The following is a 6,000-nucleotide window of genomic DNA, read 5'->3' as shown; positions in this document are numbered from 1 at the left end:
AGATGTTCCAAGATCTTGAAGCTTGTTTCAGTTCATAAATAGACCGATTGAGCTTACATATAAGATACTCTTTGCCCTTTGCAATAAACCCCTCTGGTTGCTACAGATGGATGTTTTCTTCAAGACTTCCATTAAGGAAAGCTGTCTTGACATCCATTTGCTAAACCTTATAATCTATATGAGCAGCAATAGATAAGAGTATCCGGATAGACTTAAGCATAGCTACTGGCGAAAAAGTTTCCTCATAATTGTTTCCCTCTTTCTGAGTATACGCCTTCGCAACAAGCCTTACTTTGAAGGTTTCCACCTTCCCATATGCCCCTCTTTTTCTTTTGTAGATCCATTTACATCCAATAGCTTTTACACCATTTGATGGTTCTACTAGCTCCCAAACTTTGTTAGAATACATAGATTCTATTTCTGAATTCATTACTCTTTGCCAAGATACTGCATCTTTATCTTGGAGTGCTTTGTCATATGTTTGGGGATCAGGTTCATGTTTACCTGGGATCAAGTCCGAAGACTCTCCCAAAAACATGAATCTTTCAGGTTGCCTCATAACCCTCCCATTACGATGAGGCACTGTCTGTAGTTTTATATCATTTGTGATACATGTTGCAGTTTCTTGTGATATTTCATCTTGTACTGTTGGTACTAAAGTAGATGTGTCCTCTCTCATTTCTTCTAGAACAACTTCACTCATGGGCTTGTGATTTATTACATAGTCCTTTTCTAAAATTTGGACATTAGTGCTAATAATGACCTTCTGATCTTTAGGACTATAAAATAAACCACCTTTCGTTCCTTTAGGATAACCTATAAACAGGCGAACTTCTGTATGAGATTCCAACTTATCAGCATCTCCCTTCAGCACATGTGCTGGACTACCCCATATCCGAATATGACTCAGACTAGGCTTACACCCATTCCACAATTCCATGGGAGTAAAAGGTATTGATTTAGAAGGTACCATATTCAGAATGCACACTATTGTTTCCAGAGCATATCCCCAAAATGAATTTGGTAATTCTGAATAACTCATCATCGATCTAACCATTTCCATAAGAGTCATATTCCTTCGTTCTGCCACACCATTCTGTTGGGGTGTACCAGGTGCAGTCAATTGGGATTGAATCCCAACCTCTGATAAGTAATTCCTAAACTCTCCTGAGAGATACTCGCCACCATGATCAGATCGTAGTGTCTTGATACTTTTACCATGATGTTTTTCCACATCAGCCTTGTACTCTTTGAACTTATCAAGGCACTCAGACTTGCGACGTATCAAGTAAATGTATCCATATCTCGAATAGTCCTCTATAAAAGAGACAAAATATTCGATACCACCTCTCGCCTGGATAGTCATAGGTCCACACTATTGGGATCTAGCGCCCTAAAGACGTGGAAACGCAGCGAAAAAATTACTAGATCCTCTTATCCAGCGGATCCATGCGAAGGGAAGAAACAATTTCTATTCATAATCTATACTAAGCTACATGATAGGATTATACCTTTGTTGCGTTCCCTTGGCAATCCCGACAGCAACTTCTTCTTGTTTAGATGCAGATCTCAGCGCGTTCAAGCATCCACGCCTCTACGGTATCCACACGAACAAGCCTTGTCTTTGATTGTCTCACAAACAAAGAAATATGGAGAGGGAAAACACACAAGGTTGTGCTATCAACCTATATGTGTGTCTCGGCCAAGAAAAGGGAAGGAGGAAGAAGAAGATCAAGGGGACTTTTCACCTTCTCAAGGCAAAAAAAAAACTTATGAAAAATATCATCCAAATGATATTTATAACCATCTCATGGTATACCAAGAGTCTCCACCCTTTCATCTTCTAATCACCCTTTCATCTTCTAATCTAATGGCTTAAAATTAACCATTCAATCCAATGGTTCAATTTTGATCATTCAACTTCCTTTGTGAACTCAAGTTCACCCAATGAGTCTAACCCATTGATTCCCATGCAATTGAACTTAATCCAACAATTGGATCCCTTTGAGTCTAACTCAATGAGTTAAATTCGGATTACACTTAATCCATTGATTCATCACATGAACCCATCTCCATATCAACTTGTTCTTTGTATGTGACCCTATAGACTCTCGTAACATTGGCAATTTACCCAAATCAACATTTGTGATACATAAACAATGAGTGGACCCACAGATATATCATGGCCTCTAACCATTTCTCAAAATCTGGGCCTTGTATAGCTTCCTGATAAGATATAGGCTCATCAAGACTAATAAGCTCTACATCACCGTGGTCAGACAAGAGAAAATAATATCTCTCAGGTTGATGATGAATCCTATCAGATCTGTGTAGAGTATGTGCTACTTGAACAAGTTGTTGTTCCACAACCTCTTGTGGTGCAACAAATTCCTGATCCACAACATCTTGTGGTACCTGTTCAATTTCCATCAATGTGTCAGTGCTAGTATCTTGAACTTCTTCAAGATTGACTTCTCTCCCACTAGTTTTTCTATAAATAAACTCCCTTTCTAGAAACACACTAGTCCTGGCAACAAACAGCTTGCCATGTGTGAGATTATAGAAGTAATATCCCTTTGTTCCCTTGGGATATCAAACAAAGTAGCACTTATCTGATTTAGGTCCTAGTTTATCAGAGACTTGTCATTGAACGTAAGCCTCATAACCCCAAATCTTCATAAAAGATATATTGGGACACCTCCCTATCCATATCGTATATGGTGTCTTTATGATGACCTTGGATGGAACTCGGTTAAGTGTGAAAGCGGCTGTCTCTAGAGCATGTCCCCAGAAGGAAGTAGGAAGATCTGTATGACTCATCATCGATCGTACTATATCTAATAAAGTACGGTTCCTCCTTTCTGATACACCATTCCATTGTGGTGTTCCAGGTGGAGTGAGTTGAGATATTATCTCACACTCAACGAGATGGTCATGAAACTCTTGGCTAAGGTATTCCCCACCTCAATCTGATCGAAGCATCTTAATACTCTTACCAAGTTGGTTTTATACTTCATTCTTGAATTCTTTGAACTTTTCAAAGGATTCTGACTTGTGTCTCATCAGATACACATAGCCGTATTTACTGAAATTATCAGTGAAGGTAATGAAGTAATGATAGCCTCCTCTAGCTGCTATTCTGAAAGGGCCACATACATCAATATGTATGAGTTCTAACAGATCATTAGCCCTTTCGCCATGCCCACTAAATGGAGTCTTGTCATCTTGCCTCGAAGACAAGATTTGCATACCTCATATGATTCAAAATCAAATGAGTCCAAAAGTCCATCCTTATGGAGTTGGGATATGTGACTCTCATTTATGTGACCTAATCGACAATGCTAGAGATATGTTTGGTTCAAATCATTAGACTTGAACCATTTGGTATTTATGTTATAGATTGGATTTTCAAAGTCTAGAACATAGAGTCCATTTATCCCATTTATCAGAGGTGCACTACAATAAAACATGTTATTTAAATAAATAGAACAATATTTATCTTTTATTATAAATGAGAATCCCTTCTTGTCTAAATAAGAAACAGAGATTATGTTTTTGGTTAAAGCAGGTACATAACAACATTCTTCTAGTTCTAAAACAAGCCTAGTGGGCAAAGATAAGGAATAGGTTCCTACAGCGACAGCAGCAACTCTTGCACCATTGCCTACTTGTAGGTCCACTTCACCCTTTGTCAATACTCTACTATTTCTCAACGCCTGCACATTAGTACAAATGTGAGATGCACATCCGGTATCTAATAACCATGAAGAAGAAATAGATAGATTGACTTCTATAACATATATACCTGAGGCAGAAGTCTCACTTCTCTTCCTTTTCAGTTCCTCTAGGTATCCCTTGCAGTTCCTCTTCAAGTGTCCAGTCTCACCGCACTAGAAGCAGGTCCCTTCCTTAGCAACCCCACCTTTGGGTTTCAGTGCATGAGCCTTGCCCTTGGCTTTGGCTTGGGTCTTACCCTTACCTTTAGGCTTCCACTTGCCTTTGCCTTTAGATACCATCAAAATGGAACCTGGCTTTGCCTTCTTAAGGTTGAGTTCAGCAGCAACATGCTCAACATTTCAAGCAGTGATTTCTCAATTTCATGCATGTTGTAGTTCATGACGAATTGACTATAACTATCGGGCAACGACTGCAAGATAAGATTAGTGGCCAATTCTTGGCCTAGTGGATATCCCAACCTTTGTAGATTCTCCACATACCCGATCATTTTGAGCACATATGGCCCAACGAGACTTCCTTCTTGCATTCTGCTTTGAAACAGTGCTTTGGAGATCTCAAATCCCTCATGCCTTGCTTGACCTTGATACAGTTGTCTAAGATGTTCAACCATATCATAAGCATCCATGTTCTTATATTGCTTCTGAAGCTAAGGGTTCATGGTGGCGAGCGTTAGGCATGACACATCTAATGCGTCATCTTGATGCTTCTTATAACCATCCCTATCAGCTCTAGTGGTAGTAGCAAGGGGTGCTTCAGGAATAGGCTGCTCTAGGATGTACAATTTTTATTCTTGTTTGAGAACTATTCTCAAGTTTCTATACTAGTCCAGGAAATTAACTCCATTGAACTTGTCCTTATCAAGGACATATCGCAAAAAGAGGGTATTCATTGTACTTGATGACATGGTAATCTACAATAGTGAAATGCAGAACTTAGTATCATATATCGATCATTTAATTAGGTCTTTAATTAAATGATTCTCCCACTGAATTTTTAAGTTTGATAGGAGCAAGTCATTACTAGCTCTAAACCCAAAAGCAAAGACATTCTAGTGGGACAAGACCCATATTATACTTCATCTTGAGTTAACTTTGGCTAATCTCCCAAGACTTGTATAAATTAGGTAGGCAATGAGTACCATTTGGACAAGATCCATATTATACTTTTCTTGAGTTAGCTTTGGCTAATCGCCCAAGACTTAGTATAACTTAGGTAGACAACGTTTACCAATTACATCCTATGTAACTCTTGTATCCTTAGGTGAACAACACTGTTTGTTCGTTTTCCCATCTTATGAAATCCATATTATAATTCATCTTGAGTTAACTTTGGCTAATCACCCAAGACTAGTATAATATGATTTATATCTTATGGGATATGCCTTTAAGTTCCCAATCCAATTGAGGTAACTTAATTAAGTCATACCCAAAGGTCAATAGTCGGACATCACAATTGTCCAGTCGCACTCTACCAAGATAAAACGAGCCACTTTGCTTTGGCAAACCTGACTACAAATGATCGAGATAGTAGTGAGTACCAAACTTTGGTAGGCATATGTAAATGACCTAATTACGATAGCTATACATGCATCACATACATCATGGCATATATCAACATATACACAAGTTTAAACATGACATGGTTATTGTTAGGTGTATACTAAAAGCCTAGCTTTTGTAAATATTTATTTTTGAAATAGAAGAATCACATTGGTCAAATGTCTATATTTATTTGTTGAATATAGTTGTTCAATTAATTTATAAAGTAGATAACATGGTGTATGACGTCACACACAGAAGATCATGGTATCAGCTCTTTATAAATTATAAACAGTTGCTCACGACTAAGATGGAAAGGAATAAACCATTGGAATAGTCGTAGTGTAATTAAGTATTAGTTTATCTTGACTAATAAATTACACTAGTACACTCTAAGTGTATTGAGTAGGACCAGTTTAGGTAAGTTCTTTTTATACTAACTTAATAAAAGAACTAGACCTTAGTTATTATGGAAGTGTGTGCTCTTAATCCTAATATAATAACAAGCATATATATTTAGTATTTATTTCTTTAACTTATCAAAGGGTGATATTTAGCTTGATAAATCAATAAGCCCGATAAGTTGGGAAATGATATTACTTATAGTGTGTGTTATTGATTATAGAAGGAAACTGTGTCCTAGTTATCTAGGTTGAGAATGTCCCCAAGAGGAGCTCATAAGGATTGCCATGTTAAACCCTACAGGTGGACTTAGTCCGACATG

The sequence above is a fragment of the Zingiber officinale genome, chromosome 10A, assembly GCF_018446385.1.
Source record: "Zingiber officinale cultivar Zhangliang chromosome 10A, Zo_v1.1, whole genome shotgun sequence".
In the NCBI taxonomy this organism is placed as follows: domain Eukaryota; kingdom Viridiplantae; phylum Streptophyta; class Magnoliopsida; order Zingiberales; family Zingiberaceae; genus Zingiber; species Zingiber officinale.
The sequence above is the reverse complement of the archived record's forward strand: the minus strand, read 5'-3'. Positions refer to the sequence as shown.